The sequence below is a fragment of the Ursus americanus genome, chromosome 18, assembly GCF_024610735.1.
Source record: "Ursus americanus isolate L20-20 chromosome 18, mUrsAme1.1.p, whole genome shotgun sequence".
NCBI classification, from domain to species: Eukaryota; Metazoa; Chordata; class Mammalia; order Carnivora; family Ursidae; genus Ursus; species Ursus americanus.
In genome coordinates this window covers 51,604,849-51,620,000 of record NC_142144.1, presented here as the reverse complement: position 1 = coordinate 51,620,000, position 15,152 = coordinate 51,604,849, and the positions used below count along the sequence as shown (strand labels likewise).

The 15,152-nt window shown below is 36.5% G+C and overlaps 1 protein-coding gene across 6 annotated transcripts in view; it reads right to left on the bottom strand.

The window, feature by feature from the left end:
* Positions 1 to 15,152, bottom strand: part of ZDHHC21 (zDHHC palmitoyltransferase 21) — a 65,565-nt gene that overhangs the window by 24,215 nt on the left and 26,198 nt on the right. The window lies entirely within an intron of this gene.

Genomic DNA, 15,152 nt, shown 5'->3' with positions numbered 1-15,152 from the left:
GTGAAGTACTCTGAACTTACATTCTTTTCTAGTGGGGGTTTAAATTCCTAGGACCACTTTGGAAAGCTGTGTAACAGTCTCTAAAGGAACACAGATATATCCTTTGAACACTATCACTTCTAGCTGCAAGTCCAAGGGAAATACATACACATATGCAGGAAAGACATGAACAAGGTTGCTTTCTGGCACCATTCTCTGTAACAGCCCCAAACTGGAAACAATGTAAATGTCCATCAATAGAATGGAAAAATAAATTGTCTTATATTAAATGAAATACAGTTGACCCTTGAACAACACCGGTTTGACCTGAGCCAGTCTACTTACATCCAGATATTTTTACTATAAGTGTATTTTCTTTCCCTTATGCTTTTATTAATAACATTTTTTCTCTAGCTTTCTTCATTGTAAGAATACAGTGTATAATACCTATACAAAATATATGTTAACCGACTGTTTGTTATTGGTAAGGCTGCCAGTCAACAGTAAGACTATTAGTAGCGAAGTTTTGGGGAAGTCAAAGTTATACATGAATTTTCAACTGCACAGGGGGTCAGCTCCCCTAACCCCTGTGCTGTCCAAGGGTCAACTGCACCATGAATAAATTTATAGTAATATTCATTGCAATGAAAAGGAACTATGTCTAATAACAAAAAGAATAAATCTTCTAAGGATTGCTCGAAGATGCTTTGTGATAATTCACCGAGCTATTTGTTTTTATTTTTGTGCACACCTCTGTGTGTGTGTTTTACAATGCAGAAGGTACAGAAAATGAAATTACACTGAAAAGAAAGTTGTGACCTTGAAATACACAATATAAAAATACTTTCTTAATTTCATAAATAGAAACAAAACTCTTTTAAAATACATAAAACAAAATGTCAAATAAAATTTAGTTACATATGGCCTATGAAAGGAGAGACAAAAAGTGTCAGAAAAGTTATAGGAAAGGAAATGAGACAGAAGGAAAAAAGGAGAGAGGAGGAGTCCCACCGCTCTGTGATCTCATCTACCACTTTCTTCCTGGGCAGCTCCGATCCCACCATATTGATCTCCTTGCTATTTCTCGAACATACCAAGCGAACTTCCACATCAGGGCTGTTTACATTTGTTCTTCCTGGCAAACTCTTTCCCCAGATATCCATGTTTGCTCCCTCACTTTCTTCAGGTCTCTGCTTAAATATCACCTTATTACAGACCCATTTGCTTATTTTTACTGGGGCCTATTTGCTTGTTTTTTCTTGACCACACTACAGAAAATCCCAGCGTTCCTTACCTTCTTGGTCTATTTTATTTCTTTCCCTAGTACTTACCTCCCCCTGATACATACCTATTTCTTTATGTACTGCCTGCCAGAGTATGTACGGCCCTCGCTCGGTAGTAGGTGCACCTCTTAAGGATGGGGACTTCTGCCTTTTTGCTCAATGACGCGTCCCTGGAACCTAGAACCAGTTCTAGCTCACAGCAGGTACTCAGTGAGCATTTACTGAATGAATCAATGAAAATGTGGAAGAACGCTAGACAAAAGAGCGGAGTCTCCTCCCCCAATGTGAGAAGACGCAGAGTACTGCCTACAGAGACTGCTGCACACATGCAATGGTGGAGATCAACACAGAAAAAGAAACACACGGGCAACATGTACACACATGCCACACAAACCAACAGAGGGAGAGAGGGGCGCTTACATGGAATAATATGTCTACATTCCTATCTCGCAATCTTGTAATGCTATCGTTTAAACTTCCAAAATGTTACAAAACTAGAGAGCAGTGGGGGCATCACCTCCTGATGCAAGCTAAACAAAAATAAGCCAACAGTTGGATTTGGCTACTTATGATGTAGCAAATAAGTCTTCTAATACTTGGGTCTGTGAATTCTTTGAACTCATTTCTTTCAACAATTTTATTTTCTATCCTAATCTAATCTTCATCCAAATTCTATGATTAAATCCTATATCATATCGTTTCATATAACTATACCCATAAAATAAATGCAAATTCAAGCACAGCACACTCTGAATACCACCTCCTACCTTTGGAGCCAAACTCCCTGTAGGTCATCGATGCTAACAAATTCTCAACATCAGTGGGACCGCCAATCTGTTGACCCAACCACCATTTCACTACCTACCACTGTCTTCCTCCAACACCTTCACTTGACTCCCTGCCGTAACTTCCCCTCAGTACACCATCAACTTTCTTGACACTCGTTTTCACCATTGTTCTCCTCCTGGTTCACTGGATGCTCTTTCTTAGTCACCTTTCTGATTCCTTCTCATCTTTCTGTCTTCTAATTTTTAAGAGTGCCCTGGGCTTGGTCTTCAGACCTCTTTTCTTCTCTACGTGTACTTACTCCCTAGAAAATCTATCAGATCCCGTGACTTTAAATGCCATCTTTATGCTGAAAGCTCATACATTTATAGCTTATATCACTCCACTGAAATTGATTCCTGAATCTGTCTAGTTAACATCTCTTCTTAGATATGGATTAGGCATCTCAAAGTAAACACATAAAACCCAAATCTTTAACTTCTTCCTAAAACCAACTCTTCTGCAGGCTTTTCCATCTCAGGAGGTGATAGGTCTATTCTTCCAGTTGTGCAGGCAATGAAACCTTGGAATCATCTTCATTTTATCTCATACCCCACATCCAAATCATCACCAAATCCTTTAGCTTTTCTATAATGGCCCACTTCTGAACACTTCCACCACTCCCACAATCACCTCATGTTTGGACTACATTTTAATAGTCTCGCAACTAGTCTTACTGCTGCCATCCTTGTCCTCCCTCAATTTATTTCCCAACGATCAATTTTCTTTCTAAAATGTAAATGAATTTGTGTAAATATGCTCAAAACCCTCCAATAGTTTCCAAAGTCCCAACCACCAAACATCCTTAAAAAAACCCATCTCCAACCTCTAATTCCATCCCTCACTGCTCTCAATTCAGCTCCTCCTACCTTCTCCCCAACTTGCTCCACTCAAGGTAGACTGGCCTTGTTACTGTTCCTTGAAAATATCAAGTGTGCTCCCACCCAGGGGGTCTTGGCACTGGTTCTTTCCTCTCCCTCGAATGCTCTTCCTCCCAATATCAGTGACTTGCTTGAGTTCCAGGTCTCTGCTCAAGTGTCAGTACTGAGAAAGGTCTTTTCTGACTGTATCATCAATCATTAATCTCTATCCCTTACCCAACTGTAGTATACTTAATAATACTTTTTTGCATGTTATGCATTTGTTTATTGCCTGTCTCCTCCAATGAGAATATAAACAAGAACTTGATTTTACTCACTGCTGCATCGTCAGAGCCTAGATCAGGGACCAAGACACACAGTAGACACCTAACGAATATTTGTTAAATGCCTAAATAAGTGTTTTCCATAATTTCTAGAAAACTAAGCATGTTTTACAAATATAATTTTGCATTATTATAAAATGGTAAGTTTTTAGAGCACCAGTAGGAAGCAGCTTTTATTTATAAGCTATTAAGTATTTTCTGTGTTTTTATGAGGCTAATCTGAAAATTAACGAGGTCTGAGGTGTTTAGGACCCTCCTCTTACTGAGAAGGTTCTCCTCCTCAGCACAGCTGATACTCGGGGCTGCATCGCGCTCCGTCGGGGACCGTCCGAAGCCTTGTAGGGTTTTTAGCAGCAACCCTGGCCTCTAGCAGCAGATGCTCGACGCACTCCCCAGATCTGTGACAACAAACAAATGTCTGCTGACGTGACCAATGTCCTCTGGGGGACAAAATCCCCCTCCTTCCCCCACTGCACTGCTGGAAGGGCTTCGGTTTTCACTATTTTTCAAAAATGAAAATAGCTTGTATCACAACTGAGGTATTTAAAGCATACAGATTTGAATTTTCAAAATGGCTTCAAAACCAGCTTCCCTTGCTGAAGTCAGAGTCCTGCTACATCTGTATAGTTATCAGCACTTCTGGGAATAAGCCTGAGCTGAAGTTCGATCACAATATCCCAAAGAAGTTACAGGACTATTCTGCACATCCCTCTCTCACATCCGGCCCCCAAGTAAAATGCACTTTTTCAGTTTTGTTAAACTCTAACGGAAATTAATATCTAAATGAAAAAAATCATTATTCACACCTAACTAACGGCTATCAGAGGGTTCAGGATGATATGTGAAATTCTGACGCAGATATAATTGCGGTTTTCTTGGGAGCAAACTGCACTGGCACCTGAACGCCAGTTTCATGGCTGAGGGTAAAATATTTTAGAAAAACCATTTTGTCTGCCTTCCCATATTTTAAGAGTAAAAACTAAAATTGGAGCAATAAAAAAAAAAGATACCATATTTTCTTGGTACATTTACCACTTAACTTATGATGTTCGGTAAAAGATGAGTGAGATGGGCACCTGAGTGGCTCAGTCAGTTAAGTGTCTGACGCTTGATTTCGGCTCAGATCATGATCTCAGGGTCATGAAATCGAGCCCTGCATGTGGAGCCTGCTTGAGATTCTCTCTCTCCCTCTCGCTCTGCCTCTCCCCAACCCTGTGCACTCTTCCTCTTGCTCTAAAATCAATCAATCAATCAATCTTTTAAAAAAAAAAAAAGATGAGTGAGACAATAAAATTGCTGCTAGGCTGTAATCATTTAAACTCAAAGTGACTGCACCATTCTTAGAAATAAAAACTACTAAATCTTTTATGCTATGCAATAATATTCATAAATAATTAGCTATATAAACAAATTTACTGAAGACATATATTCAGTAGACCTGGGATTGCAGGGCAAGGTCAAGAATTATTATAAGGTTTCTGTGTTCTATGCAACACTAAAAGCACAGGATATGTTGACACATTCAACTGACAACTGTTAGAATAATAGGGTATTCTTTTTAGTTTTTTTCTGAACTTACAACCCTGAGATGGAGACCTGACCTGAAATCAAGAGTCGGGACACTTAGCCAATTGAGCTACCCTGGTGCCCCAATAATAGGGTATTCTTAAGCTGGGTTTTTTTTTTTTTTTTGCTATGAATATAAACTAATATATATCTGACACTATTACTTTAAAGCAAAAAAAAAAAAAAAAATTACCAAGGGATGATATCTCTACTACCATTTCAGGATGCATGCACAAAAATGCCAAACTACCATCATATTAGCATTAAAAATAATTTTCTTTATTTCATACTATTTTTGTCTCCTCTCAACTATGTTTCCCCAAATCCAAAAAGTTAAATACATATTTCAGTGATTTTATCCATTCTAAAGTGACCACGGTAAATAAATGACTTTACAAATACTAAAAAACAAAGGTTATTGAGTAAAATCTAAAATACTTTTTAAATAGCAATAAATAATAGAAGTACTCAGGACACTTTAAGATTGATTATATAGAAGGAACAGAGATTTACCAACATTCGAAGATACCTGCAATCAAATCTTCTGGCCTTTTCTACTCTTTGTTAGCCAAAAAGCTACACAACTAATTCTGTGGCATTGTTATATCTGACATCGAATCCTTAGCAACGCTATTAGATATGAGCTAACTGGAATAATAATAATGTATCTTCCTAGCTGAAGACTTGGCTGGACTGCTAAACATTATTTCTTTTCCTCTTCTGAATATTGGCAGCGTGTACTTTTTGAAATTCTCTCCCTTCCTTCTCCCTTCTGTCACTCTCCGCATAGCCTTAAATGCAGTTAATATATTAGCTTTGGGCCTTCCCCCAAAAATAGGTAAAAAAGAATCAATTACAAATTATCTGAATCCACTCCATCCAAAAACAATGTAAAAGATGTCACTTTAGAACTAACGTGGTATGATACACTGATCAGCTACAAAATCTCTACATTACTAGCTACGGATTATGGATTCCAAAAAGAAAACCACCTCAGATTTTCTCACCTAGAGAGACAGTATTGCCTACAATATGAGATTGCCAGCAGGTACCTATTGTTAAAAATATTTAAACCACTATAATGCCTTTTTAGAAGGTCTATTTTGACAGTCCTCATATTAGATAAGCTACTAAAAATGGGTCGCCTCAGTGAAAAATGAAAACGGCAAAGTATGAATTCACCAATCAGGAGATTCAATGAGCTTTCTCTAAAGAATAGATTTTTGTGACACTTCGGCATTTTTTTAAATCTGTATTTTTTAAATTAACTGCTACAATATTGTTTAAAAAAAAAATCGCCCCAATGCTACAATATTGTTTAAAAAAAATCACCCTAGGGAAAATTACAAAAAGTACAAGAGCATCCTTGTATGCTGACTGACTTAGGGACAGACAGAAATGGGCTGAAATCATACCCCTGCCAAGTGGTAACTCTCGGACTAGACAAGTTTTGGACCTCTCTAACTCTTAGTCACCTTCTCTGTACAATGGGAACCATACTGCTTATCCTCTCAGAGATATTTTAAGTGAGTTGGTATTTCCCACTAATCAAATGCTTACAGATCCAGAATAACAGAACGTAAAATTCATGAAAAATATGACTAACGATATATTCATGAATCCATGAATAATAAATTTTTAAAAGCACGCTAAGTAAAGTGATACCTTCCTTCATATTTAATTATAAAGCTATAATTTTCTAATGTTGCTTTTGGTAAGCTAGCATACAATAAAATGAAATACATTATACTGTAATAATATACCAAATGACTAGGCATTTGCTTATAAATATTTAAAATAACAATGTGGAAAATAGTCAAATACAGACCTTGGTCAAAGAAAATTTTCTTTAATACCCATTTATTTTATTCATTTAAAATGCCAAATCACTGCCAATCTACAGGTCTTAAAATCTTTAAAATGACTTCATCCCAATAACTACTTAAAATGAGACATTAGTTTCAAGAGGGATTTTAAAAAGCAAAAGTTAACACTATATTGGCAAACTAATTTGACATCTTACATTTGAAAAACTTATCCAAATAAACAACTTGCTTTCTTTCAACTCTCTCCTCTCCTTGAGCTTAACCAAAATACACCAGTTTTCTACTGAATACAGGTTGAGTGCCATTACAAAAAAGTTTAAATGGCAATCCATTTCTTCTTTTGTTTAATAAATAAACACTCTTACCTTAAAAACAAACAAACAAAAGAAACAAAAACCGAAGGAAGAGTTGTTAACACTCTCTTTTCCCACCCAGAGAACAAGCACTTGGCCTTAGAATTTGGCTAGAAAAGATACTATGCTGCCATCTATCAACCTGAAAGGGTATAAAGAACACAAACTAAAGCTTTCACTTCCTTTGACCGACAGAAGAACACAGGGTCAAAGTCCATGGCATCCCTTAATTGTGCTAATATTTCCACAAGAAAGATGCAGAGTGATCATTAATACAATCTCCAAAGATAATTAGGGACATCTGGGGATCTTTATTTCATATCCCAAATAATTGAAAGGGTAACAATGTGAATTAACATGTTTCTGACACTATCTGGCCAGCTTTCCACACAAAGGGAAGAACTGGTTATAGTTTTGTTTGTTTTACAGAAAAATAAAAAAGACACAGGCAAAAACAGAAAAAAAAAATGATGGGGCAGGGCTGTTTGAAGAATATTCCACTACAAAATGTTATTTTTTTTAATGTCAGTGGTAATAATGGTGACTTTTGTACTGAAATTACTTGTAGTTTTTTCTACATTATGAAAAAATACAAAAAATGTCATCATTAAAAGAACTGCTACAGTAAGAACAAGGTCCTATTATTTCACCTTAGAAATATCTGCTATACAGTGTATTAGTATTTTAGAACAGATTTGACCTTCTAACCAATTATTTCAATTATTGTCTCTAGCCCTTAGTTGTTCTCTTGTCCAACAATGACTTCCTTCATCTCCTCACCTGGCTAATCTCTACCTATACTGAAAGTCCATCCCAAGCCTCGTTCCCTACAGCACAACAGTTCTCAAACCCTATAACCAGAGCTGCACTTTTTGCATAACTCCACAGGATACCCTTTACATAGACTATGACATGGGTGTTGCCTCCTGGAGTTGCACAGCCAGGCGACATACATTAGAATCACTTGGGAAGTGGGGCATCTGGGTGGCTCGGTCAGTTAAGCATCCGGCTGCTGGTTTTGGCTCAGGTCCTGATCTCATGGCTCCTGAGATCAAGCCCCGAATGGAGCCTGAGCTCAGAGGGAGTCTGCTTGGATATTCTCCCCCTCTACCCCTTTCCCTGCTCATTCTCTCTCTCAAATAAGTAAATATTACAAAAAAAAAAAATTAACTTGGGAAGAAATTTTTAAACAAAATGCTGCTGCCAATGTCATCTGTGAGGGAAACAGTTTAATGAGACTCACCTCAATAAGAACACCACTAAAAGCCACATAAAATCCAATTAATTAATAAATAAACAACTGACTGAAGACAGTGGGAAGCAGCCAAACTAGCCATGGCTTACAGGACCAAGATCCGGAGTATAGAAACGCACTAGGTGAGTCTTAAATTCTGCACTGATTTTTACCATAAGGTAATTCATAACCAGTATGAAAGGTCAAGCACAAGCAGAGGCTCGGAGCTGTCTGTAATCTCACAGAGTTGGGGAAAGAACAAGGAAAAGGCATGATCCACAGAAAACACCTAAATTTTTCAGCTGAGACTCATGAAGGGTTACATCATAAGAGAGAAGGAAAACTGAAAGTAGTCCTTCACAAAGACAAAGCCCCTAAATCATAAATCCTTACAAAACTTCAATAAATGTAATAAATGTCATGTTCAAAGGAACTGCTGTATTAAGACCAATGTTCTGTTATTTAACCTTAGAAATATATGTCATAGAAACCCTTGGTTGGATCAAGATGAGCCTTCTCTTTATTGCCCAGCCAAAAAAAAAAAAAGAAAAAAAGAAAAAGAAAGAAAAAGGAATAAATCGTATCTTGGGGGGAAAAAATCAACCAGCTGTTCTACAGTTTGTCATATAAAATGCCTGGTATCCAACAAAACCTATCAGATATGTCAGAAGAAAGGACCAAATATATGGAAACTAAGAGAGAAAGAAAAAAAAGTCAACAGAAACAGACCCATAAGTAGATCCCAATGCTGAAATTGACAGACATAGACATAAAAATAACTTTACTTAAAATATACAAAAGTATAGATGACAAATGGAGAATTTCACTAAAGAAGTGATCTATGAAAAAGTTATTAATGAAAATTTTGAAAGTGAAAAATAGAACTGAATTAATAACTCAGTAGAAGGGTTTGATAGTAGATTAGACAGAGCAGAAGAGCTGATCAGTAAACCAGAATAAAGGTCAGTAGAAAATACCTACTCTGAAGCACAGAGAAAAAAAAAAGAAAGAAAGAAAATACAGAAAAGACTGAAAGGTATGCAGTGCAGTGAGATCTCATGTACATAAAATCAGAATACCAGAAATGCAAAAGAAAAGTTTGGCAGAAGCAATATTTGAAGCAACATAGGCCAAGAAATGTTTGTAACTTAAGAATGACATCAAGCCAGAGATTCAAGAAATTATATAAACTCTCTCAAAGAGGAAAAATGCAAAGAAAACAATGAAGCACATCACAGAATAACTGCTAAAGTACAAAGACAAAAAAAAAAAAAAAAAAAGGAATTCCAGTCCAAAGTGGTGACATACAAGGCTCCTGAACTCAACTCTTTTCATGGACACACTGAATCTACTCTGCTACATATGGAACAATTCTCTTTGAAAGAAATCCAGAAACTAGCTGAGCAATTCCTACACAACACAACTATAGAAAATCATCAAATCACAAAAGAAGAGAGCAAGAGAAGAAGAAAGGAACAAAGAATTATAAAATAGCCAGAAAACAATTAACAAAATGGCAATATGAAGTGCATGCCTATCAATAATTACTTTAAATGAAAATGGACTAAATTATCCAATCAAAAACAAAGAATTGCTGAATGGATTAAAGAAAAAACCCTCAACAATATGGTGCCTACGAGTGATTCACTTTGGCTTTAAGGACACACAGACTATAAGTGAAAAGATGGAAAAAGATATTCCATGTCAATGGGAACCAAAAGCAAGCGGAAGTAGCTATACTTTCATATCAGACAAAACAGACTTTAAGTCAAAGACTGTAATAAGAGACAAGGAAGGTCAACACAATGATAAAAGGATTAGTCCAACAAGGGGATATAATATTCATAAATATTTATGCAAACAATATAGAGCCACCTAAATACATAAAGCAAATATTAACAGACCTGAAGGGAGAAATAGAAAGCAATACAATAATGGCAGGACCTTCAATACTTGAGTTTCAACAATGGATAGATCATCCAGACACAAAATTAACGAGGAAACATTGGGCTTAAACTACGCATTAGATCACAGAGACATTTATAGACTCTCCCATCCAACAACAGCAGAATACTCATTCTTCTCAAGCATACACAGAACACTCTCCAGGACAGATCATAAGTTCATGCCACAAAAAAAGTCTTAATAAATTTAAGATGACTGAAATCACACCAACCATCTTTTCTAACAACAATGGTAGAAAACTAGAAATCAATTACAAAAAAAAGACTGGAAAATTCAAAATTCACAAATATGTGGAGATTAAACAACATATTACTGAACAACTAATGGGTCAGAGAAGAAATCAAAACAGAAATCAAAAAATATCATGAGGCAAATGAAAGTGGAAACTAAACACACTACAACTTCGAAGATGCGGCAAAAGCAGTTCTGAGAGAGGTTCACAGCAACAAATGCCTACTACCTTAGGAAAAATGAAAGGTCTCAAACTACCTCACTTTATACCTCAAGGAACGAGGGGGAAAAAAAAAGGATGAACCAAGCCAAAAGTTGGTAAAAGGAAAGAAATAACAAAGATAAGAACAAAAATAAATGAAATTGGGACTAAAAAGACAACAGAAAAGATTAAAGAAACTAAAAGCAGATTCTTTGAAAAGATAAACAAAATAGACAAAACTTTAGCTAGGCTCACTTCAAAAAAAAAAAATGAGGACTCAAATCAAATCAGAAATGAAAGAGGAGACATTATAACTGACACCCCACAAACACAAAGGATCGTATGAGACTACTATAAAAAATTATATAGCAACAAATGGAATAACCTAGAAGAAAATGGATAAATTCCTAGAAACATACAACCTAACAGAACTGATTCATGAAGAAACAGAAAATCTGAATAGACGAATTCCTAGTAAGGAAATTGAATCAGTAATAAAAAACCACCCAACAAAGAAAAGTCCAGGACCAGATAGCTTCAAACACTCAAAGAATACAAATCCTTCTCAAACTATTACAATAATTGAAGAGGAACACTTTCAAAATCATTTTACAAGACCTGCATTAACCTGATACCAAAATCAGACAACAACATTATAAGAAAGGAAAATCACAGGACAAAATCCCTGATGAACATAGATGTAAAAATCCTCCACAAAATATTAGTAAACTGAATTCAACAATACATTAAAAAAATCATACACCGTGATCAAGTAGGATTTGTTCCAGGGATACAAGAATGGTTCAACATCTGCAAAACAATCAACGTGATACACCACATTAGTAGCATGGAAAAAAAAAAAAGAATCATGATCATCTCAATAGAGCAGAAAAAGCATTCTACAAAATTCAACATCCATTCATGATAAAAAGTCTTAAATTAGGTGTAGAAGGAACATATCTCAACATAATAAAGGCCATATATACAAGCCCAAAGGAACACCATATTCAATAATAAAAAGCTGAAAGCTTTTCCTGTAGGATCAGGAACAAGACAAGAATGCTCATTTTCACCACTTTTTTCAACTTAGTACTGCAAGTCAGAGCAATAAGGCAAGAAAAAAAAATAATAAAAGGCATCCAAATTAGAAAAGAAGTAAAACTGTCCTTCTTTGCAGATGACATGATATATATAGAAAACCTGAAGACTCCACCAAAAACTGTTGGAACTAATGAATTAATTCAGTAAAGGTGCAGGATACAAAATCAACATACAATATCAGTTGTGTATCTATACACTAATAACAAACTATCAGAAAGAGATTTAAGAAAACAATCCCATTTATTTTTTAAAGATTTTATTTATTTATTTGTTTGAGAAAGAGAGAGGGAGAGAGAGACAGAGAGCATGAGCAGGGGGAGGGACACAGGGAGAAGGGGAAACAGACTCCTTGCTAAGCAGGGATCCTGACATGGGGCTCCATCCCAGGACCCTGAGATCATGATCTGAGCTGAAGGCAGATGCTTAACCGACTAGGCCACCCAGGCCCCCAAAACAATCCCATTTATAATTGCATCAAAAAAAAACCTTAGAATAAATTTAACTATTGAAGGAAAAAATCTGACAACTAAGCCACTGATGAAAGAAACTGAAGAAAATACTAATAAATGGAAAGCTATTCCATGCTCATGGAGTGAAAGAATTAAACATGCTTAAAATGTCCACACTATCCAAGCAACCTACAGATTTGAATGCAATTCCTATCAAAATTCCAACAACATTTTCTTCACAGAAACAGAACAACCCTAAAATTTGTATGGAATAACAAAAAACCCGAATAACCAATCTTGAGAAAGAAGAACAAGGCTGTAGGCATCACACTTTTTGCCTTCAAACTATATTAAAAAGCATTAGTAATCAAAACAGCATGATACTGATGTAAAAACAGGCACAAAAAAAAACAATGGAACAAAATAGAGAGTCCAGAAATAAATCCATGCATATCTGGTCAATTAATTTTGACAAAGGAATCAAGAATAGTCAAAGGGAAAAGGACAGTCTCCTCAGTAAATAGTGTTGGGAAAACTGGACAGCCACATGCCAAGAATGAAAATATATATACCTCTATCTTATACCATACAAAATCAGCTTCTACCCACTTTTTGTATTTTCTCCTACATTTTTAATCTCTTCCTTTTTAGACTTTATTTATTTGAGAGGGAGAGACAGATAGTGACAGAGATAGCGAGACAGAACACAAGCGGGGAGGAGAGGGAGAAGCAGGCTCCCATGAGCAGGAAGCCCAATGTGGGGCTCGATCCCAGGACCTTGGGATCATGACCTGAGCTGAAGCAGACCCTTAACCAACTGAGCCACCCAGGTGCCGCTAATCTCTTAATAAACATTTACTATTCTGCTGGTGTTTTGTCAACATTCAGTATGCATGTAAATATACATTTAATAAAATCATATAATATTTATATATATTTCTAAGGATTCAATTGTTATCACCTATAATCTGTTTTCCCACTTAAAAAAAAAAAAGTGATTCTTCCTCTAATTGGTAGAATTTTTCCAAAGTTTCCACCTTTCATCTGGAAAGGGAAATCAATTTGTAATTTCAAATGTGTTAATCCTTCAGTGAAATAGGACCATAATATTCTTGAGCACTGAAATTTCTTTAGTCTGTCATCAGCCTCCCAGCAATATTATCAAACAGTCTGTAAATTTTCATAACATTAATAGGCCAGGGGCTCCTCGGTGGCTCATTTGGCTGGGCATCCGACTCTTGGTTTCGGCTCAAGTCATGATGCTGGGGTCCTGGGATCGAGCTCCATGTCAGGCTCCGCATTCAGAGTCTGCTCCTCCCCCTCTCGCACTACCCCTCCTCACCACTTGCATGCACATGCATAATCTCTCTCTCTCTCTCAGATAAATAATCTTTTTAAAAAAATTAATAGGCAAAAAAAAACCTGTTTCCTCCTTCTGAGAGCTTTTATAAAGTCAAGCATAACATAAACTGAACGTCTATTATATATCAGATATTTTACATGTGTTATCTCATTTAATCTCTTATTATTCACATTTTCCAGAAGAGAACATTGTAATTCAGAATGGTTAAACATGGTGTCAAAGGTTATACGTATAATAACAAAACTCAGGCTTTGATCCTAGGTATGTCTGTTTACAAAGCCAAGATCATTCTACTACCAGGGTTGGCAAACCCAATCTAGAGAGCTAGGGAGTCAACAATGTTTTAGGTTTTTCGGGCCATACGACCCCATCACAACCACAGGTGCTATTGTAGCCCAAAAGCAACTGTAGACGATATGGAAACAAATGAGAGTAGCTGTGTTTCGGTAAAACTTCATTAATAAAAACAGGTGGAGGGTTCAAATGCCAATCCCTCCACTATACTACAATGCATTTCCTCCTAGAGAACCTCTATTAAGTTTTCATTAACATCACCAAATTGTATCTCTCCCTCTCTACTTAAAAAATTACGACTTTAATCTTACTGGGCAATTTTAATGCTTTTATTAGGCTCCATTATTTGAAACAGGTTACTCTTGGGGGAATACGTTCAACCTTTTACATATTCTAAGTGTAATGCCAATTATACCAGAAATTAATCTAGAAACAAGATGAAACATTTCTGAAACCACAGTACTAGCATGCACTAAACTCTCCGCGTGAAAATGTCAAACACCCATATTTAAAGTTCTCCCTTTTGAACTGTTTTCAGTTATTAGTATCTAATTTTAATTGCTCAATCTACATTTAATAAGCATAATCACCACAAGGCCCCACTAATATACACAGCCAAGCAACAAGAGCAAATATCCTCTTTTAATTATACAAAATGATCATATATAGGGGCGCCTGGGTGGTGCAGTTGGCTACTCCTAGTTTCAGCTCAAGTCGTGATGTCAGGGTCGTGAGATCAAGCCTCGTGTCAGGCTCTGCGCTCAGCAAGGAGTCTGCCTGGGACTCCCCCCCTCTGCCCCTCCCCCTCATGCATTCCCTCTCTCCCTCTCTCTCACTCTCTCTCTCTCTAAAATAAATAAATAAATCTTTTAAAAAAATGATCATATATACAAAAATGATCTAAAGACACAGAACTTAAAGACCTTATTCTTTAGAAAGGCCCTTCGCTCCCTTATTCCAAAATTTAATTATATGTGCCACCACTGAGATTATTGTTTTTAAGATTTAAACAGTATAAAATGATATAAATAGGAAAGAAAAATCCCCTTCTCCATCAAGGATTCTGGTCTTTCTTCCCCTGCTCCCTCCCTCCCTTCCGTCCTCACACACACATGCACACCCTTGTGTATGTTTTCTTTCTGTTCTGTCTGCCTGTCTGCCTCTTTCTCTGACTTACACACACACACACACACACACACACACACACACACACAACTTCAAAAACACAATCCAAGTCCAAATAATGCACAAGATCAGGCTGAACATCAACTGTACAC